Source organism: Entelurus aequoreus, linkage group LG17 (assembly GCF_033978785.1).
Source record: "Entelurus aequoreus isolate RoL-2023_Sb linkage group LG17, RoL_Eaeq_v1.1, whole genome shotgun sequence".
In the NCBI taxonomy this organism is placed as follows: Eukaryota; Metazoa; Chordata; class Actinopteri; order Syngnathiformes; family Syngnathidae; genus Entelurus; species Entelurus aequoreus.
This window is the reverse complement of record NC_084747.1, coordinates 38536493-38563390: the sequence shown is the minus strand read 5'-3', so window position 1 is coordinate 38563390 and position 26898 is coordinate 38536493. Positions and strand designations below refer to the sequence as shown.

General features: G+C 39.8%; 1 protein-coding gene across 1 annotated transcript in view; it reads right to left on the bottom strand.

Annotated features, from left to right (window-relative positions):
• The window catches only part of il17a/f2 (interleukin 17a/f2), a 410073-nt gene extending 398098 nt beyond the window's left edge, over window positions 1-11975 (bottom strand). The window contains exon 1 of the mRNA XM_062025692.1: window positions 11905-11975. The gene's annotated coding sequence lies outside the window, so the exon portion shown is untranslated. The remainder of the gene's footprint in view (window positions 1-11904) is intronic.
• Between the last annotated feature and the right edge of the window lie 14923 nt (window positions 11976-26898).

The following is a 26898-nucleotide window of genomic DNA, read 5'->3' as shown; positions in this document are numbered from 1 at the left end:
AGCGTGTGTCAGATAGTCTTTCCTCATCCCTACCCTGGGTCTTCCCCGACCCCTGCAAACAACTGCACAGCAAAGAGGCACTGAGGCAGACGTCTGGTGTGGTAGACTCGAGTCTTCCCCCTCTTCTTCTTCTTGGTCGTTCTGTCTTTGATGTGAAGAGTCCTGGTGTGATGTCCTCACCTGAAGGTTGATCACAATACAAATGAGTGTGTGTTTGTGTGTAGCTGTGTGACTGTTACTTTAGCCCTCCCTCCTTCACTCCACTTCCCCTCTCACATATGGGAGAAAATGCTGTGCTCCCATTGTGTGTGTGGGTGTTTGTGTGTGCGTGCGTGTGTTGTGTGTGTGTGTCTGCGTAACCGCTTGCACACATGCAAGATGATAGAACATTTGAGAGTGTGGGAGAGGTGACAGTTTATCTGGACTGGATGCTGCTAAACCAGGGGTCGGCAACCCAAAATGTTGAAAGAGCCATATTGAACCAAAAATACAAAAAACAAATCTGTCTGGAGCCGCAAAAAATTAAATGCCTTATACAAGTGTTATAATGACAGCAACACATGATTTAAATGTCTATATTAGCTATTTTAGCCTACTATCAAATTGACTATGTGTTGCAGGCTGACGCAAATCTTTGTTGACAGAAATGTTGAAATTTACTGTAATATTTATTGTACACATTTTCACAACATTGGAAAACTTTAGTAAAATGTAAGCCTCTCAAAGGGTGAGATAACTCCTGAAAATGACTGGTTTAGAATGGCCAAAAGTATAGACGTGTGTGTCCAAGTTAAGGAAACAGCCGGCTGTCTTTTTTCTAATGGATTTTAAAACAATCTTTGCAAGCTAGGTAACGTTTGCTGTGGTCTGAAACAACATGGCACACAAACAACTATCAGACATGCAGCCAATCTTACATACAGATAAGGTGTCACGAGACAAGCAAATATGAATTAAATACACAGAGGACATAAGTAAAGGAAATTAAATAAGCTTAAATATACCTAAAAACGAGGCACAATCAATCAATCAATCAATGTTTATTTATATAGCCCTAAATCACAAGTGTCTCAAAGGGCTGTACAAGCCACAACGACATCCTCGGTACAGAGCCCACATACGGGCAAGGAAAACTCACCCCAGTGGGACGTCAATGTGAATGACTATGAGAAACCTTGGAGAGGACCGCATATGTGGGTAACCCCCCCCCCCCTCTAGGGGAGACCGAAAGCAATGGATGTCGAGTGGGTCTGACATAATATTGTGAAAGTCCAACACAACAGCGAAAGTCCAGTCCATAGTGGGGCCAGCAGGAACCATCCCGAGTGGAGACGGGTCAGCAGCGTAGAGATGTCCCCATCTGATGGACAGGCTAGCGGAGTAGAAAAGGAAAGAAAAGAAACGATGATGCAATGTGTACACACAACAAGCTTAAATGGCATGTTAGCATTGATTAGCTAATATATGCCTAATTGGCACTCCAACAAGTCAATAACATCAACAAATCTCACCGTTGTGCATTCATGCACAGCATAAAACATTTGGTGGACAAAATTAGACAAAGGAGGAGTGGCATAAGTTACGTCTTTCTGTGGCAGCGTCAGACAACGTTATACATGTAAACAAACTGTTGCGTCACAGTCCACACAACTACAGCAAGTTCAAGGACCGCCGAAATTAGTAGGACAAATAGGCGCTTGTCAAATATTCTCACCAGTGAGGCATAAACACAAACATATTAAACAGTGGGCTTTCTAACACTTAGGAAGGTTTGTGTCATATTTGTCTTCCTACAGAAACAATATTAAAACAAAAAATATATTTCCCTCCCCATCTTTTTCCAATTTCATACATTTTTGAAAAAGCTACAGGGAGCCACTAGGGCGGCACTAAAGACGTGCGGCTCTCGAGCCGCGGGTTGCCGACCCCCGTGAGACACGACATCTGCAAGGATTTCAGTGGATTGTATAAATTACTCATTGGACAATTAATGTATTAATTTGACGGCACTGTGCAAAAGGGGACACATATTATTGAAAAGTAAACTCGGATGCACTTTAGAGTAGTAGTCAGTGTACAGCTTGTATAGCTGCATAGATTTACTATTGACTGAAAATTACTCAACACACATCCATTGTTGTCAAGACAGTTGGCAACACAAGTGAGTACCAAGTAGGGTTGTACGGTATACCGATAGTAGTATAGTACCGCGATACTAATGTATCATATTCGGTACTATACCGTATCTGAAAAATACCGGTCCCCCACAACCCCCCGCACCCTTGTTGTCGTCACGTCGTGACGTTGCTGGTATATGAGCAGACGAGCATGTTCGGCCGTGCACAATCTTGGAGTATTTACAAGCAGACACAGTGTGTAGACAGAAAATTGACAACGGACGCATTTTGGTTTAAAAACTAACGATAAAGGTGAAGTTATAACACTGAAACGCCCTCAGGAAGAGGTGCTTTAAGACATGGCTAGCTAGCCAGCGGCTAAAGTCCATCGGCAGTCTGCAGTGTTTTATCTACTTCTAAATCACTAATCCTCGCCTCCATGACGACAAATAAAGTAAGTTTCTTACAATTATCATCCCTGCATGAGGAGGAATAGCTAAACATGCTTCACTACATACCGTAACTCACCGGTGTGACCGCTAATGACACAGTTCCTGAATGTAAACAAAGCCATGGGTGGATCTACACCTGACATTCACTGTAATGATACCAAGTACAATAGCGTATCTAGTCGATACTACTATGATTACATCAATATTTTTTAGCATCAATAAATCTTCTTTAGTTTTTTTAACATTTATATTATGTTTATAAACTCAGGAAATATGTCCCTGGACACATGAGGACTTTGAATATGACCAATGTATGATCCTGTAACGACTTGGTATCGCATCGATACCCAAATTTGTGGCATCATCCAAAACTAATGTAAAGCATCCAAACAGAAGAAGAAGTGATTATTACATTTTAACAGAAGTGTAGATAGAACATGTTAAAAGAGAAAGTAATAAGATATTAACAGTAAATTAACAAGTAGATTAATAATTAATTTTCTACCATTTGTCCTTAATAATGTTGACAAAATAATAGAATGGAAAATGACACAATATGTTACTGCATACGTCAGCAGACTAAAGTACGAGCCTTTCTTTGCTTACTTACTACTAAAAGACAAGTTGTCTTGTATGTTCACTATTTTATTTAATGTACCATACATTTTTTTGTTAAAATAAAGCCAATAATGCAATTTTTTTGTGGTCCCCTTTATTTAGAAAAGTACCGAAAAGTATCGAAATATATTTTGGTACCATTACCGGTACCAAAATATTGGTATCGGGACAACACTAGTACTAAGGTTGTGTCTAACCTACAGTCAAGCTAAGGATTGATAGTCATAATCATAGTCTGGGCTGCATGAGTTACCCGCATTAGGGCGCTGCGGTTCATTGAAGGGAAACATCAATTCCAACATATGAAGGCAAGTGTGATCCACTCCGAAACTGGAAATAATTTGGGGTAATTGGATGTTCGAATTGTGGACTTGTAATACAAATTTACACAAGCATTTGCCAGTTGTGGTAATTTTGAGTAGCTATTGGGCATGCTAACCATTAGCATGTTTGCTATTTGCATCCTAGCATTGAATTGTTTTGCCGATTCTCCCAAAGTTAAATGTTAGTTTTGGTATATTCACAATTTGCATATCACATTGAGAGTTAACACTTTAGCTACTGAAGAGATGTTCCCATGTCATCACAATGTATCCACGCACATTGCTAACATGCCAGCTGCAAGTATTGTTAGGATTTCTGTTTAAAAATTAGGCAAAGCCCAACAGCCACCAAGTCGGTCTCAACCGCCGAACCAGAGTTTCAAATAAAGATAAAACCCCATTCAAAAATTATTGAATTATTTTGAACCATCATTGGAGTACAGAGATTAATTAATGAATTAATTCATTGATAAAAGTGAGTTAGAATAAAACTACTCACCCTTGGGACAAGAAGAGCTTCTCTTCGCATTATTCCTGCTAGTAATTAGCCAATATACCCACAGCTACATGCTATTGTTTTTATAAAATATTTTACTGAGTATCCAGAATCTTTCACATGTTTATCATCACATTTTTCCTTCTTGCCTTCATTGGTGGCATCATGAAAAAATCCAAAACACACTTGTTTTGATGGTAGCCTTATCAATTTGCACTGATCCTCACATCTTTATTGTTGGCGTCTGGTCTGTTCCTTCACTTTCCCGCCCTTGAGTCTTTTTTTTTTTTATTGCCTCCTTTAGTCTCTGTCAATGATCTCAGGCCAGAGCGGCGATGCAGTCTGACTGTGCTCGTGTGTTTTTTTTAATCTCGGGATGCAAACAAAGCAATCTTATCAGTGCTTCCTTTTTGCAGCATCTCTTCCCACTCTGATAACCATAATCACTGTGGAGGGAGCAGAGCGTGCATATTGATTATGCTTGTAACAATAATTGGCATCAAATTTTTATAGATATATATAACTATATTTTATAGAATAAATTGAATCACTGCAAATGGTGACCTAAACTCTAATATTCTTTACATGCCCATGTTAATATCATTTTGGATGTTTGCTCAGAGAGAGTAATGTGGTCAGTGAGGATTGTCCGAGGGATGAAGGACTGCAAAGACAGATTTGCAAGCTTTGCAGGATTTCTCTAGAGGCCAAGTAGCAAAATTTTTTTTGCCGTTCACCCTACTGTTATTCTTCTACAGGCAATATGAGTGAGATTTGCTGGCTCTGGAGATGCTCTCATCTCAGCTGCGGCGTCAATAGATGGAGCTCTCTTGAATTGCATTTTAAAGTTCCAAGCAATAGGCAACAAATGATCTCCTTATCCAGCCCTACATTGTGTAGAGCATAAGTTATTTTTAATAAATATGGTGATATAAAAATGCAATGAAAACTTCATATACCGGATATTCAAACATAATCGCAGAGATTGGATTTTACAGTGTTCCAATGACCAGGAAGAAAACACAATGTGTTCACGTCACAGACTAGTCAACCCATCATTGACTCCTCCACAGTGTATGTAAAGATTTGATATAGAAACATTATGCACAATTATGTACCATGAACAATACTATTCAAGAACTAAGTCTTAATTTAAGACATTAAAAAAACAAGCATCACAGCGATTGAACTAAAAATAACCCTGTTCATGTTGCAAAAAATGTTTCAAATTAAGCTCTTTAATGGAACTTTAATCACCTGCCAAAGATCTAAGTTGATCTGATCAATTGTTTACATGTTTACCGACAAATATTACAGACGCAAACTAATTTTAATTGCCCCAAATTTCACAATTCCATACGTCAACCACATAATTATTGTCAATTATAGTCATATTCATATTATGGAGCCAGGCCCGGAGTTGGGGCACGATGGCGAGTGCCTGGTGGTCAGGCCTGTCTCCATGGGGCCCGGCCGGGCACAGCCCGAAGAGGCAACGTGGGTCCCCCCTCCAATGGGCTCACCACTCATGAGAGGGGCCATAGAGGTCAGGTGCATTGTGAGCTGGGCAGCAGCCGAAGGCAGGGCACTTGGCGGTCTGATCCTCGGCTACATAAGCTAGCTCTTGGGACGTGGAACGTCACCTCGCTGGGGGGTAAGGAGCCTGAGGTAGTGCGCGAGGTAGAGAAGTTCCGGGTGGATATAGTCGGACTCACCTCGAACGCACAGCAAGGGCTCTGGAACCAGTTCTCTCAAGAGGGGCTGGACTCTCTTCCACACTGGTGTTGCACACAGTGAGAGGCGACGAGCTGGGGTAGCAATTCTTGTTGCCCCCCGGCTCAAAGCCTGCCCGTTGGAGTTCAACCCAGTGGACGAGAGGGTAGCCTCCCTCCGCCTTCGGGTGGGGGGACGGGTCCTGACTGTTGTTTGTGCTTACGCACCAAACAGCAGTTCAGAGTACCCACCCTTTTTGGATACACTCGAGGGAGTACTGGAAAGTGCTCCGCCAGGTGATTCCCTTGTCCTACTGGGGGACTTCAACGCTCATGTTGGCAACGACAGTGAAACCTGGAGAGGCGTGATTGGGAAGAATGGCCGCCCGGATCTGAACCTGAGTGGTGTTTTGTTATTGGACTTTTGTGCTCCTCACAGATTGTCCATAACAAGCACCATGTTCAAACATAAGGGTGTCCATATGTACACTTGGCACCAGGACACCCTAGGCCGCAGTTCCATGATCGACTTTGTAGTTGTGTCATCGGATTTGCCGCCTCATGTTTTGGACACTCGGGTGAAGAGAGGGGCGGAGCTTACTATCGATCACCACCTGGTGGTGAGTTGGCTGCGATGGTGGGGGAGGATGCCGGACAGACCTGGCAGGCCCAAACGCATTGTCAGGGTCTGCTGGGAATGTCTGGCAGTGTGTCCTGTCAGAGAGAGTTTAAATTCCCACCTCCGGAAGAATTTTGAACATGTCACCGCAAGGTAGTTGGTGCCTGTCGTGGCGGTAATCCTAGAACCCGTTGGAGTCCTCCAACGGGTTCACCGGCGGTGAGGGATGCCGTCAAGCTGAAGAAGGAGTCCTATCGCGTTATTTTGGCTCATAGGACTCCGGAGGCAGCGGACAGGTACCGACAGGCCAAGCGGTGTGCGGCTTCAGCAGTCGCAGAGGCCAAAACTCGGACATGGGAGGAGTTTGGGGAAGCCATGGGAAACGACTTCCGGACTACTTCAAAGCGATTCTGGACCACCATCCGCCGCCTCAGGAAGGTGAAGCAGTGCACTGTCAACACTGTGTATGGTGCGGATGGTGTTCTGCTGACCTCGACTGCGGATGTTGTGATCGGTGGAGGGAATCTGGTCTTGATTGAGGAGGTCTTCGAAGACCTCCTCAATCCCACCAACACGTCTTCCTATGAGGAAGCAGTGCCTGGGGAATCCGTGGTGGGCTCTCCCATTTCTGGGGATGATGTTGCTGAGGTAGTTAAAAATCTCCTCGGTGGCAAGGCCCTGGGGGTGGATGAGATCCGCCCGGAGTTCCTTAAGGCTCTGGATGCCGTGGGGCTGCCTTGGTTGACAAGACTCTGCAGCATCGCGTGGACATCGGGGGCGGTGCCTGTGGATTGGGAGACCGGGGTAGTGGTTCCTCTCTTTAAGAAGGGGAACCGTAGGGTGTGTTCCAACTATCGTGGGATCACACTCCTCAGCCTTCCCGGTAAGGTCTATTCAAGTGTACTGGAGAGGAGGCTACGCCGGATAGTCGAACCTCGGATTAAGGAGGAACAGTGTGGTTTTCTTCACATGTGCTTTTGTCTATGTCTATGTCTGATTGTGGCGGTCCGCTCCCTGTATGATCAGTGTCAGAGCTTGGTCCACATTGCCGGCAGTAAGTCAGACACGTTTCCAGTGAGGGTTGGACTCCGCCAAGGCTGCCCTTTGTCACCAATTCTGTTCATAACTTTTATGGACAGAATTTCTAGGCGCAGTCAAGGCGTTGAGGAGATCTGGTTTGGTGGCTGCAGGATTAGGTCTCTGCTTTTAGCAGATGATGTGGTCTTGATGGCTTTATCTGGCCAGGATCTTCAGCTCTCACTGGATCGGTTTCGCAGCAGAGTGTGAAGCGACTGGGATGAGAATCAGCACCTCCAAGTCCGAGTCCATGGTTCTCGCCCGTAAAAGGGTGGTGTGCCATCTTCGGGTCGGGGAGGAGACCCTGCCCCAAGTGGAGGAGTTCAAGTACCTAGGAGTCTTGTTCACGAGTGGGGGAAGAGTGGATCATGAGATCGACAGGCGGATCGGTGCGGCGTCTTCAGTAATGCGGACGCTGTATCGATCCGTTGTGGTGAAGAAGGAGCTGAGCCGGAAGGCAAAGCTCTCAATTTACCTGTCGATCTACGTTCCCATCCTCACCTATGGTCATGAGCTTTGGGTTATGACCAAAAGAACAAGATCACGGGTACAAGCGGCCGAAAGGAGTTTCCTCCGCCGGGTGGCGGGGCTCTCCCTTAGAGATAGGGTGAGAAGCTCTGCCATCCGGGGGGAGCTCAAAGTAAACCCGTTGCGCCTCCACATCGAGAGGAGCCAGATGAGGTGGTTCGGGCATCTGGTCAGGAGGGAGGGAGGTGTTTAGGGCACGTCCAACCGGTAATAGGCCACGGGGAAGACTCAGGACACGTTGGGAAGACTATGTCTCCCGGCTTGGGAACGCCTCGGGATCCCCCGGGAAGAGCTGGAGAAGTGGCTAGTGAGAGGAAAGTCTGGGCTTCCCTGCATAGGCTGCTGCCCCCTGGACCTGACCTCGGATAAGCGGAAGAAGATGGATGGTTATATACAAACCACGTTTCCATATGAGTTAGGAAAATGTGTTAAATGTAAATATAAACGGAATACAATGATTTGCAAATCATTTTCAACCCATATTCAGTTGAATATGCTACAAAGACAACATATTTGATGTTCAAACTGATAAACTTTATTTTTTTGCAAATAATCATTAACTTTAGAATTTGATGCCAGCAACACATGACAAAGAAGTTGGGAACGGTGGCAATACATACTGATAAAGTTGAGGAATGCTCATCAAATACTTATTTGTAACATTCCACAGGTGAACAGGCAAATTGGGAACAGGTGGTTGCCATGATTGGGTATAAAAGTAGATTCCATGAAATGTTCAGTCATTCACAAACAAGGATGGGGCAAGGGTCACCACTTAGTCAACAAATGTGTGAGCAAATTGGTTGGGGGCGTCGTTATTTACAGCTAGAATTCACCAACTCGAGTATTTCATATATATTTCATATATATATATATATATATATGTATGAAATACTTGACTTTCAGTGAATTCTAGCTATATATACAGTATATATATATATATATTTATTTTATTTACATAGAAAAAAAAAACAACAACTTGAATTTCAGTGTTCCGGTGGCTATCCATTAGATCAGTGGTCCCCAACCGCTGAATACCGGGATTCTCCCGCTAAAAACGGGAGGGTTGGCAAGTATGGCATCTGTGATGGTATGGGGGTGTATTAGTGCCCAAGATATGGGTAACTTACACATCTGTGAAGGCGCCATTAATGCTGAAAAGTACATACAGGTTTTGGAGCAACATATGTTGCCATCCAAGCAACGTTACCATGGACGCCCCTGCTTATTTCAGCAAGACAATGCCAAGCCACGTGTTACATCAACGTGGCTTCATAGTAAAAGAGTCCGGGTACTAGACTGGCCTGCCTGTAGTCTAGACCCGTCTCCCATTAAAAATGTGTGGCGCATTATGATGCCTAAAATACCACAACGGAGACCCCCGCTGTTGAACAACTTAAAGGCCCACTGAAATGAAATGTTTTTATTTAAACGGGGATAGCAGATCCATTCTATGTGTCATACTTGATCATTTCGCGATATTGCCATATTTTTGCTGAAAGGATTTAGTATAGAACAACGACGATAAAGTTCGCAACTTTTGGTCTCTGATAAAAAAAAGCCTTGCCCCTACCGGAAGTAGTGTGACGTAGTCAGTTGTTCGCCTCCTTATATTTTCCTATTGTTTTCAACGCAGCTAGAGCGATTCGGACCGAGAAAGCGACGATTACCCCATTAATTTGAGCGAGGATGAAAGATTTGTGGATGAGGAACGTTAGAGTGATGGACTAGAATGCAGTGAAAGACATATCTTTTTTCGCTCTGACCGTAACTTAGGTACAAGCTGGCTCATTGGATTCCACACTGTCTCCTTTTTCTATTGTGGATCACGGATTTGTATTTTAAACCACCTCGGATACTATATCCTCTTGAAAATGAGAGTCGAGAACGCGAAATGGACATTCACAGTGACTTTTATCTCCACGACAATACATCGGCGAAGCTCTTTAGCTACTGAGCTAACGTGATAGCATCTGGCTCAAATGCAGATAGAAACAAAATAAATAAATCCCTGACTGGAAGGATAGACAGAAGATCAACAATACTATTAAACCATGTACATGTAACTACACGGTTAATAATTCTCAGCCTGGCAAAGCTTAACAATGCTGTTGCTAACGATGCTGAAGCTAACTTAGCAACTTAGTAACCGGACCTCACAGAGCTATGATAAAAACATTAGCGCTCCACCTACACCAGCCAGCCCTCATCTGCTCATCAACACCCGTGCTCACCTGCGTTCCAGCGATCGACGGCGCGACGAAGCACTTCACCCGATCACAGATGCGGTTGGCGGCTAGCGTTGGCTAGCGCGCCTGCTATCCAAGTAAGTCCTCCTTGTTGTGTTGCTACAGCCAGCCGCTAATACACCGGCCCACCTACAACTTTCTTCTTTGCAGCCTCCATTGTTCATTAAACAAATTGCAAAAGATTCACCAACACAGATGTCCAGAATACTGTGGAATTATGAAATGAAAACAGAGCTATTTTGTATTGGCTTCAATGGCCTACCGATACTCCTGTTTCACTGGCTACGTCACGCGCATATGTCATCATCCAAAGGCGTTTTCAACCAGAAGTTTAGCGGGAAATTTAAAATGTCACTTTATAAGTTAACCCGGCCGTATTGGCATGTGTTGCAATGTTAAGATTTCATCATTGATATATAAACTATCAGACTGCGTGGTCGGTAGTAGTGGGTTTCAGTAGGCCTTTAAAGGCCTACTGAAATGAATTTTTTTTATTTAAACGGGGATAGCAGATCTATTCTATGTGTCATACTTGATCATTTCGCGATATTGCCATATTTTTGCTGAAAGGATTTAGTATAGAACAACGACGATAAAGATTGCAACTTTTGGTATCTGATAAAAAAAAGGCTTGCCCCTACCGGAAGTAGCGTGACGTAGTCAGTTGAACATATACGCAAAGTTCCCTATTGTTTACAATGATGGCCGCATGAAGTGAGAGAGATTCGGACCGAGAAAGCGACAATTTCCCCATTAATTTGAGCGAGGATGAAAGATTTGTGGATGAGTAAAGTGCAAGTGAAGGACTAGTGGGGAGTTGAAGCTATTCAGATAGGGAAGATGCTGTGAGAGCCGGGGGTGACCTGATATTCAGCTGGGAATGACTACAACAGTAAATAAACACAAGACATATATATACTCTATTAGCCACAACACAACCAGGCTTATATTTAATATGCCACAAATTAATCCTGCATAAAAACACCTGCGTGTTTGTTATGCTAGCTCCTAGCTCCTCTGCTAGCTCCTAGCTCCATAGAACACGCCAATACAATTCAAACACCTGATCAACACACACAATCACTCAGCCCAAAAGACAGTTTACCTAACCCAAGGTTCATAAAGCTTATATATTTTTAAAAAGTTACGTACGTGACGCGCACATACGGTCAAGTTATCGAATGTTTAGCAGCCAAGGCTGCATACTCACGGTACCTGATATTCAGCTGGGAATGACTACAACAGTAAATAAACACAAGACATATATATACTCTATTAGCCACAACACAACCAGGCTTATATTTAATATGCCACAAATTAATCCTGCATAATAACACCTGCGTGTTTGTTATGCTAGCTCCTAGCTCCTCTGCTAGCTCCTAGCTCCATAGAACACGCCAATACAATTCAAACACCTGCACAACACACACAATCACTCAGCCCAAAAGACCGTTCACCTAACCCAAGGTTCATAAAGCTTATATATTTTTAAAAAGTTACGTACGTGACGCGCACGTAGGTACGGTACGTGTTATGCTAGCTCCTCTGCTAGCTCCTAGCTCCATAGAACACGCCAATACAATTCAAACACATGATCAACACACACAATCACTCAGCCCAAAAGACCGTTCACCTAACCCAAGGTTCATAAAGCTTATATATTTTAAAAAAGTTACGTACATACGCAAAAAAAAGCCAAAGCTGCATACTCACAGTAGCACGTCTGCGTCTTTGTCATCCAAATCAAAGTAATCCTGGTAAGAGTCTGTGTTGTCCCAGTTCTCTACAGGCGTCTGTGTATCGTAGTCAAAAGTCCTCCTGGTTAGAGTCTCTGTTATCCGAGTTCTTCCATCTTGACTGCATCTTTCGGGAATGTAAACAAAGAAGCGCCGGCTGTGTACTGTTGTGGCTGACTACGTTCGAAAAATACGTCCATTTCGCACCGACAACTTTCTTCTTTGCTTGCTTGGCTTCCTTCTCCATAATGCAATGAACATGATTGAAACAGATTCACGAACACAGATGTCCAGAATACTGTGGAATTAGGAAATGAAAACAGAGCTTTTTCATATTGGCTTCAATGTGGAAGGCATACCCGTGTTCGCCGGGCTACGTCACGCGCATACGTCATCCGCAGAGGCGTTTCGAACCGGAAGTTTAGCGGCAAATTTAAAATGTCACTTTATAAGTTAACCCGGCCGTATTGGCATGTGTTATAATGTTAAGATTTCATCATTGATATATAAACTATCAGACTGCGTGGTCGGTAGTAGTGGGTTTCAGTAGGCCTTTAAGCTGTACATCAAGCAAGAATGGGAAATAATTCCACCTGAGAAGCTTAAACATGCGTCTCCTCAGTTCCCAAACGTTTACTGAGTGTTGTTAAAAGGAAAGCCCATGTAACACAGTGGTGAACATGCCCTTTCCCAACTACTTTGGCACGTGTTGCAGCCATGAAATTCTAAATTAATTATTATTTGCAAAAAAACCAAAACATTTATGAGTTTGAACATCAAATATCTTGTCTTTGTAGTGCATTCAACTGAATATGGGTTGAAAAGGATTTGCAAATCATTGTATTCCGTTTATATTTACATCTAGCACAATTTCCCAACTCATATTGTAACAGGGTTTGTATAATATCGCCAAAATGTTACAGTTTTCTTATAAAATTGCAACTTTTTTGTCGAGTGAAATTACAAGTCTTTTCATAAAATAGCCAATATTTTTCTCGTAAAATTGCGACTGTTGAATACAATTCCAACTTTTATCATAATATTGACCAAATGTTCAGTTTTTCTTGTAAAATTTGGACTTGCATTGTTTTTCGTAAAATTTGGACTTGCATTGAGAAAAATTACGACTTTTATTATAACACTAGAGGTAGGCATTTTTCGGAGGTCTCAAGAAGGGGTAACACTTAAGTATGGGGAATATATTCACCATTAATTAGTTGCTTATTAACATGCACATTAGTAACATATTGGCTCTTAATTAGTCATTATTAAGTACTTATTAAGGGTTAGTGGTTAGGGTTAGGGTCTAACCCTCATCATCATCATCATCATTATTTTTATTCCTTTCATGAAAATGCATATATACAAGCCACGTACAGTTGACACTTTCATTGTTTTTTGTTTCTGATACATTTCCATGTTTAGAAAGGAGCAGATGGAAGAATAATATTCTTATATTTATTTGCCCCCTTTTTAACACAAATTATTTAAGATTACTTTATCATTGTTCCTTCCACCAACACCTGAACTCCAACATACTTTTTAATTTTCGTTTAAACATTTTCACAATGACACGTCCAATCAAAATAAAAAATCAGTTAGATATAACCCTGACCCTAACCCTATCCCTAACCCTAACTAACAAAACACAAAACTACAAATGTTAATAGTGTCCAAATAACTCTAAATTAAGTATTTGTTACTTAGAAAATGTTCCCCATACTAAAGTGTTACCCAAGAAGGTAACAAATACAAGAAAGTGTGTGTGTGTGTATGTGTGTGTGTGTGTGTGTGTGTGTGTGTGTGTGTGTGTGTGTGTGTGTGTGTGTGTGTGTGTGTGTGTGTGTGTGTGTGTGTGTGTGTGTGTGTGTGTGTGTGTGTGTGTGTGTGTGTGTGTGAGGAAGGGATGGGGTGATGTTCATGTGTGCCCATGTGTAGGATGTGGCTCTTTGCAGTAACACAGTAAAAAAAAGTGGCTCTTAGTCTCTGATTGGTTGGCCACCCCTAATATAGCATGGTCAACTTGTTTTATTGTCGGCGCGATAAGGAGACTATATGCGGGTGGACGAGAGAAAGGAAGCTGTAGGTCTGTAACTATACACTAAGGTTAAACTTCTACAGTCTGTATCTCTCCAATGCTAAATCCTGGAAATATCCATGTGTATATTAATAGTAAAATGTTTTTCTATTCAATATCATGTTAATGCTTTCACTGCTGCTACTTTGAACACTTGTAAACAATGGAGGCTTAAGTAAAGTAAGCCCAGCTATGAGAACGTAACAACGGATTATATTACTGATTGGTCCATTGCCAAACACAATAAGCACCATGGTTGTACGGTATACCGGCATTAATAAAGTACTGCGGTACTAATTAATTGAAAACAGTACTATACTGCCTTTGAAAAATACCATTACTGGTTTTTTCATCTGCATGCTGCTGTGCAGTGGTGAGGTACTGAGCAGAGGCACATGATGTTGAGTGAGTCAAAACGCACACACAAAGCACATATAAGCAAAAACATCATGGAGAAGAAGAATAGCAAAAAACAGCAATTCTACTAGTTAATAAATAGGGTGTGTGAAGCACAACATGGAGGTATTTGGGCTTCAAAACCAACAATAAATGTGACGCTTTAAACAGGGAGGCGCCGGTGTGCAATTGCTGCTTTAAAACACGCCTTGCCAAACGTGGCGATTGGTATTAACCTTTTGCTTCAAACTTAGGTAAACATTTAAATAATACGCATTCAGATCTGCACAGGGAGTTATAAAGAGTAACAGGTAATAATGTACTTGTTACACCTGTCCTGCTGTTCGGCTCCGGTGCAGACCGTAGTAGCAAAGGGGAGACGTTCCCTCAAGGGCCAATGTTTTCGTCGGGGGTAACACCCTTCACTTTACCCGAGTCTTTACCCGGCCAATAAATCTGCCAAGCTACGCTTTCGGGTCAGAATGACGAGGCAGGACACGACCTTAATTGAGGGGCTGAAAAATAATAGAAAATAAGACACATACTGCACTGTAACACACATAAGACATAAATAATACTGAATGTAACATTTAATTGAGGCCACAAATATATAGTATACACTTAAAAAACTTAAAAAAAAATCTGCAACAGAGTGAAGCGTGATGTGACGAGGGACGACTGTACTGACATTTCAAAAACTCATGTTGTGTTTTGCACTAGTGTGAAACATAATATAAACAGTGCCAAGTCCAAGTGTGGAAATCCACCTTATTCTTGTCGTGTGTCCCGGCTTTTCACTCCCCCAACCCCCGCCAGCATGTCAGATCGTCTCCTCGGGCTACGCTATCATTAAGCAGATGAAAATCCCTTTGCTCCATGTTACTTCAGCTCCCAATGCACATGTAGTCGGCAAGGGAATGAAATGCACAAAGTCACAAATAAGCAAAGTGCCCTATGGGAACCATGTGTGAGTTTGTGTTCTTTCTGGGGCCCGCTTTTTGGATGCAGGGTCAGAGGAGGCTGTGGCTTTAATAAAGGAGCATGTCTGGTACAGCCTGGGATGCCAGTCTGACTGCCTGGGGACATACGACCTGATGGGGTCCAGATGACAGCCACCAGACTGGACCGCTTGCTCCAAAGCCTGCAGATGCTGCACTGCCTTCTCTCAGGGTTTAGCCCGAGATTTGAGGCGTAAGCTGCCATATTAAATTTACATTCCCCTTTCATTTAAATGTTTTTTTTTTACAATCACAGGAGAACGTGTTAGCTCAATTTCAGAGGGGATACCATGCACAAATACATTTAACCCAAACCCTTCTTTTCTTCTCTCTCTGTCATTAAATGTAAATATTTAATGTTTGTTGTGTTATGCGTTGGAGTGTCTGGTAATATGAGGTTGCTGTTTCCTGCCTTACAATGATAAATTGTTGTTTGTCACGTTATCAGCACCGTGTCCTGGACAGGCTTACGTCAGGGTGCTCTGCTAAGTGTCACTTTTCACAGGCCAGAAGAATTTACTTACAGGTCACCAAACAGATCAACTCATCTGTGCTGGACCATAGACCCATGGACCTGGACTTAGTAGGTTTATGGTATATTACACATTTATGTAGTATTGTTAAATCTTTTTTGCACATTTAAAATTTGCTGGTCAATGTTATACCATTAAAATATGTTTTGTTTCTACAGTAGCATTCTTGTGTGAGTTGTAATCTAAGGCTACTTTCACACTGCAGGGTGGGATGTCCGATTCAGATTTTTTTTGTCAAATATGATGTTTTTACAAGCCGTTAGTATTAAAAAAAAGAGATTTGGTTATGTGCCTGCTAATAACCAGACAATACATCCAAAATGCAACAGGTGTTTTAATCCATATTCATAATTAATGAAAACAGAAAACTTTTGCATTGGCAATATTGTTTTAGATCACAACATAATAACATGAGAAATTATTAGCAGTGAAATTAATATTAGGCCTACAGTCTACAAAGTGCAAACAGCTTGTGTCTAATGATTCGGCTCACAACATCATAACTTCAGGAATAAAATGAATAGTTACATTAACAACATAGGCTGAAGTGTAGACACACTAATGATTCGGACCACAAGACAAAGTTGAGAAACAAGTGTCTGTGTACGATGGTGAAGAGATCGGTAGGTTGGAGTTCAAATCCCAGCCGAGTCATACCAAAGACTATAAAAATGGGACCCATAACCTCCCTGCTTGGCACTCAGCAACAAAGGGTTGGAGTTGGGGGTTAAATCACCATAATGATTCCCGGGCGCGGCGCCGCTGCTGCCCACTGCTCCCCAAGGGGATGGGACAAATGCAGAGGACAAATTTCGCCACATTTAGTGTGTGTGTGACAATCATTGGTACTTTAATCTTTAATCTTAATCTTTAAAATGGGGGAAGTGGGAAAAGAGAAAAGGAAAGAGGAGGAGGTGTATGGACGAGGAGAACAGAGTTTAAGTCTGAGTCATAAATTACCTGTTTTTCGCTTTTGAAAACAACAACTGTGATGCGTGACATTTGTATCATAGATTCCGGCTAGTTTAATACATTATTAATGCTAAAAATGCCAATTGGTATCAACTGGTATTATCCATCCATCCATTTTCTACCGCGTGTCCCTTTTTGTGGGATCTTGGGGGGTGCTGGAGCCTATCTCAGCTGAATATATACTGTGAAATACATCTATTTTGTAAAACATACATATATCTAATTGTGATGTATTTTACCTTGCATGCAGTTCTATATAAATAGATATATGCATACTATGTTATACTATAGTATAATGTATGATGACATCTTCAATTATTTTTTTTATTTCATTTTCTACAAACTCAAAAACATATATCGGCCTTCAAACCATGTACTGCTTTCTAGAAAATGTAAATAGTACAATTGCATGTTTTATTACACATACCAAAAATAAAACAAAACAAAAACTATATACAGAACCCAAAACCAGTGAAGTTGGCACGTTGTGTATATCGTAAATAAAAACAGAAAACAAAGATTTGCAAATATTTGTTAACCTATATTCAATTGAATACACTGCAAATACTAGATATTTAATGTTTGAACTGGTAAACTTTGTTATTTTTTGCAAATATTAGCTAATTTGGAATTTGATGCCTGCAACATGTTTAAAAAAAGCTGGCACAAGTGGCAAAAAACGACTGAGAAAGTTGAGGAATGCTCATCAAACACTTATTTGGAACATCCCACGGGTGAACAGGCTAATTGGGAACAGGTGGGTGCCATGATTGGATATAAAAGCAGCTTCCATGAAAAGCTCAGTCATTCACAAACAAGGATGGGGCGAGGGTCACCACTTTGTCAACAAATGTGTGAGCAAATTGCCCAACAGTTTAACAACAACATTTCTCAACGAGCTATTGCAAGGAATTTAGGGATTTCACCATCTAAGGTCCGTAATATCATCAAAAGGTTCAGAGAATCTGGAGAAATCACAACTATTTATTGTTACATATTTCATGTACACTGTAAGAAAAACATGTAGATTTTAGAGTAAAGTTTAGCTGCCGAAATTTTACCATAAAATGTACCATGTTTTTTTTACAATGTATACTGTAAATGTAAATGGGAAAACAGTACCACTGTTTTACTGTACAATCTACGGTTGTTGTTTTTACGGTGTAGTACCGTAAATGGAAAAACAATATTACACATTTTTTTGTCTTGTGTTTTTACAGTAAAATTCTGGCAACTGAGCTATCAGTTTTTTTACCAGATTTTTTTTTTTACATTGTACAATTTGATAGATAAGTTGCTTCAAAATCATGAGTCAAGCAGATTTTGATGTTTGGAATGTGTGATAATATGATATTTGCTGCAATATTAGATTAAATTTAAAATATATGAAATTGCACACAGTACATGTATTTTTTTCTGTCAAAATAGAAAGTTGACTATACATTCTGAAACAAATAGACGCATGGTAATTCCAGGCCTTTGCGGGCCACATAAAATGAGGTGGCGGGCCAGATATGGCCCCCGGGCCTTGAGTTTGAAACATGTGCTCTAGTCCATACAGTTGAAGCATGCACATGCTTGTGGCTGGACACATGCCTCTGGAGCCCCTTGTCTCCATCAATGCTGCTTTCCAATTTTTTAAAAGCAGTTAAGGTAAAAATATTTATAAAAATAATCTTGCCTTCCTTCATACTTCCTCAAAACGAGCCGTTTGGAATTTGACCTATTTGTAATGGTTTTTTTTCCATTGGCGATGTCAGCGGATATCTCCGTACAGTTGAGATTTTACCCGAAGTGCTTTGCACGAGTCCGCCAATGTAGTCCGATACCGTAACCAATAAATTCCTTCTTTTTCTCTATCCTCTTGATGTGAGGCAGACTGGCTCGTACATGCACAAGTATCTTCTGCTGTTGCCATTTGTAATTCAAAGTAGCGTATAGTTCTCACTTATATCTGTCGGTAGACAGACTGAAAACGACAACATGGCAAGGTAACGCAGCCTGGCGCGATGATCAGAAAGCGGCTTAAAGATGGTTTGTATAACATTATTTTCTTTTTCTTTTTTTTGCTGCAGCTGTTATATATACTGTAATATTGTACATGGTAATTGGGATTTGTTATATATTGTATATATTATATAGAAATATAATAGAATATAATAATATAATATATCAGTATACATTATATTAAAGTTAAAAAGTTAAGGTACCAATCACCATCGTGAGTTCAAACCCTGGCCAAGTCACACCAAAGACTATAAAAATGGGACCCATTACCTCCCTGCTTGGCACTCAGCATCAAGGGTTGGAATTGGGGGTTAAATCACCAAAAAGCACGGTCACCGCTGCTGCTCACTGCTCCCCTCACCTCCCAGGGGGTGAACAAGAGGATGGGTCAAATGCAGAAGTTAATTTCACCTCACCTATATACTGTGTATATATATATTATATGTAAATATTATATATATGTTATATTTTATATTGCTTCTATGGTACATTTTTAGTCTACTTAATAACTGCAGTATCCTTTCCATCTTTACCCTTTCCATCCTTTGAAACTGCGCTACAGTGTGGAACAATTTCCCTTGTGGATCAATAAAGTTTGTCTAAATCTAAGTCTAAGTCTATAATCTATGCAACATTTTGACCATAGTGCCACATGTTATGTAGAAGGAAGTGTTTTACATGAAAAAAGGGGGAAAAAAGGCCTTTTAAGTCACGGGTAGCTGAGCAGGCTGATTTGGGGCAGCATGTGTTGGGGGAATGGAAGGAGGAGCAGAGGAAGCACTGCTTGCTAATACTGATTTACTGGTTGCTGTCTCTGATTGCTACCAGTACATGCAGGAACACTACTACCCTTTTTAAAAGCTCTAAAAGACGGGTGTATTACACAGTGTTAACTTTGTCTTTGTGAGCTGCTAAGGGAGGAGCAGAAAGTCAGTAAGCTAACCCCCTCACCTCAAAAAAAACAACAAAAAAACTGAACTAATACTTTGCATACAGGAGTCTGTCAGACACATGTTTGTCTTCAGTTTATCATATGAAATTTGAGACTGTCTTATTTGCATACTGATTAGGGATTAGATTAGGGGTGTCAAACGTACGGACAAGTTTTATCCGGCCCGCGGGATCAGTTTGCTAAGTATAAAAAATTACCCGAAATTTTTGAATGAAAGAAACTGCTGTTCTAAATGTGTCCACAAGATGTTGCAATAGCAATTCTCTGTATCTTTGTAGATTATGCTACATATGTAAAAAAAATAAAAATAAACCAGTGCACCAGTCGAGGAATATGAGCAAACTACATGAATAACATCCTGTAATTTGATTTTGATATTATTTTTGTATCTTCATAGATTGAAAATTAACACCATGAGTTGACTGATGAACATTATCACATAATTTTTTCAGAAAGTATAAATAACGGCAAATAAAGATAGAACCGCAACATGCAAGTGTAAAAAACCCCAACAACATTATGATTTGTACATTTTCAGAATATGCTTGTTCTATTTTTAAACAAAGAAAACAATCTGAAGTTGTCTTTATTTTTTAAGTTATTTGTGCTGTGATTTTACCAGTCCGGTCCACTTGGGAGTAGATTTTTCTCCATGTGGCCCCGGATCTAAAATTAGTTTGACACCCCTGGATTAGATGCTTACTGCAGTGTTCATTTTGAGAACAGTTTTTTTTTTCTTCTTTTGACTAGGGGTGCCAAACTCTTTTTAGCTCAGGGGCCGCATGGAGGAAAATCTGTGCACACGTGGGCCGGACGATTCAAATCATGGCATTAAAACTAAAAAATAAAGACAACTTCATATTGTTTTCTTTGTCTTACTTTGGCCAAAAATAGAACAAACACATTCTGAAAATATTACCATCAAAATATAGAAAAAACTACCGGCAGCGGTAAAGATTCAAAATTCATGAAGGAAAGAAGAAAGGGAATGAATGTTTATAACTGAATACATTTACATATGCATAAAAATTTGTTTTTCTTTTGTGTTATTTTTTTTAATGAATTAAGTAAAGTTTATGACAACCTTTTTCCAAAACACAATATAAAATGTGAGATATAACAGGATAATGCATACATTTACCATTTGTTTTCAAAACAGTTACAAAAAAGTGTGACCCAATAATTTACTGTGGGACCCCATTTTTATGACCTGATGGGGTCCCCGGGACCCCATATTGAAAATTCCTAGCGCCAACACTGATGGAGTATTGGTGCATGCAAAACAGCAGCAGGCAGCTGTGGCCTGCGGGCCGGTTCCAATACAAATCAAATATCATCCCCGAGGCCATAGATAATTCATTCGGGCCTTGACTTTGACACATAGAGACTAAAATGTATTTTAGTTTTAGTCCAATTTTAGTCATCTAAATTAGTAATTAATTAATTTAATTAACTAATTTTTTAGTTTCGTCAGCTAAAATTATTAAATTTAGTCAACTAAGATATAAAATATAGAAGATAAGGCCTCGTTAAAGTTTATTTGAAAGCACCTTTATTTAGACTACCCGCAAAACATTTGTTTAACATAAAATTAGCATGATCTTCTGGTGAGGATTTCGAATGAGTCATGTTTTGCTCCTAAGGTCAATGCCAACAGATATATTTCAGGCACTTTTGACTACTTTTTTAATGCGACGTCTCTGGCAAAGTAGGTACAGTATGTACAGTGTGCCGTGAAAGGGAGTTACAATGCATGCTTTCATAATGATTTAGCATGATTATTCACAAAATATTACTCACTGGCATTATTTAAATATTTAAAAAAACTGTTTCAAACATTACTGACCAACTTACCTGAGCTGAACCCTGACCTACTTGTTCAGAGATCAAGCATCATAATCCACTGAACTAGCCAGTCCATTGGCGTTGTTAGGCCTATTTTAGGGGGGCTTAAGCCCCCCTAAAATATTCTTAAGCCCACTTAAATAATTTGGTGTTAAAAAAAATATAATTTTATTTTTTTTATTTTTACAAATACAGTATATGCCGACATATTCATTATAAAGTGGCCCGAATATGAGTTTAAATAAATAATCATATTACCTGTCATTATTCACTCAGTTTCCCCTCACTTCATAGCGTAAGGTAGAAAGCCCCTTTAGTGCGTCGGTATCCAATCCATTCCACTTGTTCATATAGAAAATGCCCACATCACTCAAAATCCAGTCCGCATTTTCTCTGCGACCTTGCTTGCGGTCCTGCAGGTGTACGAAGCACATTAGCACACAGCACTGCAGAACAAGAACCTTGTGTCTGCAATTGTAAATAATTTAGTTTTTAAGTTTTGTGTTTCTTGTAGAAACTATATAAAGTAATATACATTAGCCTATTGTTAAAATAATGAAAACAACATCATTAAATATATTTGTTTTATTGTATTGTTACATTAATAGCTGTTGTATTATTATAGGATGACTTGTTAAACATTTCATAGGATTTTCAGAGGGTGGAAAAACCAAGACATTTAATATAAAATGTAAAATGAATAAATACATAAAAAGAAAAAGAAAAAAAATGGTTAAAAGCCATCGTCCCGGGGAGCATTTAATTTCGTCCCGTGCATTTTTTTTACCGTCCCCGGGACGACGGGACTACGTTAATCTCAAGCCCTGGAAGTTACATTTTATTGTTTGCATTATTTGTTTCAGCATTGCACTTTGAAGATGGTCCCTCAGCTCTTTGACAGCTTTGGCTCTTTTTCAGATCAGCAGATGGACAGTCTTTCTTATTTACAGTATATATAAAAGTTTCTCATTTCTATTCAGACTTCCATATGTATTTAATTTCCTTAACGGCTTGTCATAATATATACAAACCCCGTATCCATATCAGTTGGGAAATTGTGTTAGATGTAAATATTAACGGAATACAATGATTTGCAAATCCTTTTCAACCCATATTCAATTGCATGCACTACAAAGACAAGATATTTGATGTTCAAACTCTAAAACTTTTTTTTTTTTTGCAAATAATTAACTTAGAATTTCATGGCTGCAACACTTGCCAAAGTAGTTGGAAAAAGGGCATGTTCACCACTGTGTTACATGGCCTTTCTTTTTAACAACACTCAGTAAACGTTTGGGAACTGAGGAGACCAATTTTTTGAAGCTTTTCAGGTGGAATTCTTTCCCATTCTTACTTGATGTACAGCTTAAGTTGTTCAACAGTCCGGGGGTCTCCGTTGTGGTATTTTAGGCTCCATAATGCGCCACACATTTTCAATGGGAGACAGGTCTGGGCTACAGGCAGGCCAGTCTAGTACCCGCACTCTTTTACTATGAAGCCACGTTGATGTAACAAGTGGCTTGGCATTGTCTTGCTGAAATAAGCAGGGGCGTCCATGGTAACGTTGCTTGGATGGCAACATATGTTGCTCTAAAAACTGTATGTACCTTTCAGCATTAATGGCGCCTTCACAGATGTGTAAGTTACCCATGTCTTGGGCACTAATACACCCCCATACCATCACAGATGCTGGCTTTTCAACTTTGCGCTTATAACAATCCGGATGGTTCTTTTCCTCTTTGGTCCGGAGGACACGACAAACCCATGTTTGTTGTTGTACTGAACACAGATTGAAAATACACAGACTGAATTAATAATAATAATAATGATTAATTTCAAAGTCTTTGTTAGCCGTTTGTGAAGTTTTGTGCTCGTGCGCTACGTTCGCTCGCATCCTGTGCATCTCCTGGGGGCTAAGCCCCCCCTGTAGTGACGCCCCTGAGCCAGTCTGTAAATTTTGAGCTAGATTCAGGGTCAGGTTTTGCCATTAGGGTTTCAATGTACATTCAGTGTTAATTTTTCCAATTAGGGTTAGGGTTAGAGGTTAGGTTTGTCCTAAATGTACAGCTAAGGTTCGGGTTTCTCATTAGGGTTTCAAGCCATCATTATGGTTTGGGTTTCCCAGTAGGGTTTCATTGTACAGTTCGGGTTATTAAAATTTTTAACAGATTTTGCATTTGGATTTATCATGATCATTCACAGATTAATACTCACTTGCATCAAATTATTTAAAAACATGTTCAATCAACATTACCAATCAACCTTCCTCAGATTTAATCCCTAACCCACTTGTTCAGGGATTTAGCACCATAACCCACTGAACTATCCAGTCTCCATGTTTTGAGCTAAAGTTAGGGTTAAGTTTATGATTTTTTTTTTAAATCAGATTTTTGAATTTGGATTAATCATGATTCTTAACAGGTTATTGCTCACTTGCTTTATTATTATTTTTTTAAATTTAACATTACTAATCAACCTACCTAAAATTTGAACACTGACCCCCTTGTTCAGTTTTTTATCAGACTTTTGAATTTGATCCTAATGAACCATAGAATATAACTAATTTGCATTATTTTAATTGTCTAAATAACAATTTCAAACATTACCAATCAACCTGCCTGTGATTTGAAGCAGCACAACCCTCTGAACTATCCAGCCTCTAAGTTTTGAGCTACAGTTAGGGTTAGTGTGCACATCATTCACAATCCATAAGTGAAACAAGAACAAATGTTTTCCCCTTTCCTTTTCTGTGAATTACAAATCTTGAAAAAAACTTGTACGAGGCAGATAAGAATGCAGGTACTTGGTTTTATCTACTCCGCCAATAAGGCCCCTAAATAAACATCCAAAAACACCCAATTTACATGCAGTGAACTGCATATTAACCAACCTGCAGTGGCAGCTTTTGTAAGTGCTAACAGCGCCAAACTATTTTTTGAGCGTTGTGACATAATGCCTTGCTCAGTGCTCCTCTGACAACTAGCGTGTAGCCAGCTACTGACTACAAGCTAGCTTGAGCTGATACTAACTGAACTACTAATAACGTTGGTTGCGACCCGCCATTAAATCAAGAAGAGTTAGAGTTAGAGTTAGAGTTTGAGTTTATTTCGAACATGCGAGCATACAACATGATACATCACAATTTCCAGTTTCTCTTTTCAACATGTTCGAAAAGGAGTAGGAAGAAGCAGAGCTTATTTAATCCTACCCCTTTTCTTTACATAACAGTTGCTGAAACTTTTTTATTCACTTCCTGTTCTCAATTTATTCACAATAAACTCCATAGGTAATCACAATAAAAATAAATAAATAAATAATAGTAAGAATTTAATAATAATAATTGGTGAAGAAAGTCATATTTCATATGATGAGATAAGTAAGATTACTTTAAGAATGAATGAATGAATGGATGAAATAAATTGAAAATGTTTGTCATGGTTCTTCTTCTTTGTACTTTGTAAACACTTTAAGTTTGAAGAGTTTCTTGAAGTGGATCATATTAGTACATTGTTTGATTGCTTTGCTTAATCCATTCCATAATTTAATTCCACATACTGATATACTGAAGGTTTTAAGTGTTGTACGTGCGTACAAATGTTTTAAATGTATTAAATTACATTTTTCTCTAAGATTATATTTCTCCTCTTTTGTTGAGAAGAATTGTTGTATATTCTTGGGTAGCAGGTTATAGTTTGCTTTGTGCATAATTTTAGCTGTTTGCAAATTCACTATGTCGTGGAATTTCAGTATCTTTGATTCAATAAATAAAGGGTTTGTATGTTCTCTATATCCAACATTATGTATTATTCTAACTGATCTTTTTTGTAACACCGTTAATGAATGAAGTGTACTTTTGTAATTATTTCCCCATATTTCTACACAGTAGCTCAGATATGGTAACACTAGTGAGCAGTATAGACTATGAAGTGATTTTTTGTCTAGAACATGTTTTGCTTTATTCATTATTGACGTGTTTCTTGCTACGTTATGTTGTATATTTTTTACGTGAGATTTCCAGTTCAATTTATCATCAATCATTATACCTAGAAATTTGGTTTCATTTACTCTTTCAATTTCTATTCCGTCTATTTGTATTTGTGTTTGACTTTCTCTTATACTATTACCAAATAGCATTATTTTAGTTTTACTAAGATTCAAGAAGAAGCTTGAGATGCTTTTGTTGCTGCTGTTTTGCTTTTGAGTTTACAACATTGAATTCAAATCTCTCACCTGTTTAGTAGAAGGTTGTAGCACCAATCTGGGAAGCTGGTCAACTTTGAAAGACAAGCGTGTGGCATCATATTCAAAAAGACTTGAGGCTGAAATTGCTGCCGAAGGTGCATCACCAAAGTATTGAGTAAAGGCTGTGAATACTTATGTACAAAACCCAAAACCGGTGAAGTTAGCACATTGTGTAATTCCTAAATAAAAACAGAATCCAATGATTTGCAAATCCTTTTCAACTTATATTCAATTGAATAGACTGCAAAGACAACATATTTAATGTTCGAACTGATCAACTTAATTTTTTTTTGCAAATAATCATTAACTTATAATTTAATAGCAGCAACATGTTGCAAAAAAGTTGGCACAGGGGCATTTTTACCACTGTGCTACATGGCCTTTCCTTTTAACAACACTCAGTAAACGTTTGGGAACTGAGGAGACCAATTTTTGAAGCTTTTCAGGTGGAATTATTTCCCATTCTTGCTTGATATACAGCTTAAGTTGTTCAACAGTCTGCGTTGTGGAATTTTAGGCTTCATATTGCGCCACACATTTTCAATGGGAGACAGGTCTGGACTACAGGCAGGCCAGTCTAGTACCCGCACTCTTTTACTACGAAGCCACGCTATTGTAACACGTGGCTTGGCATTGTCTTGCTGAAATAAGCAGGGGCGTCCATGATAACGTTGCTTGGATGGCATCATATGTTGCTCTAAAACCTGTATGTACCTTTCAGCATTAATGGTGCCTTCACAGATGTGTAAGTTACACCCCCATACCATCACAGATGCTGGCTTTTGAATTTTGTGCCTATAACAATCCGGGTGGTGGCTTTGCATTGTAGAGTTTTAACTCGCACTTACAGATGTAGCGACGAACAGTAGTTACTGACAGTGGTTTTCTGAAATATTTCTGAGTCCATGTGGTGATATCCCTTACACACTGATGTCGGTTTTTGATGCAG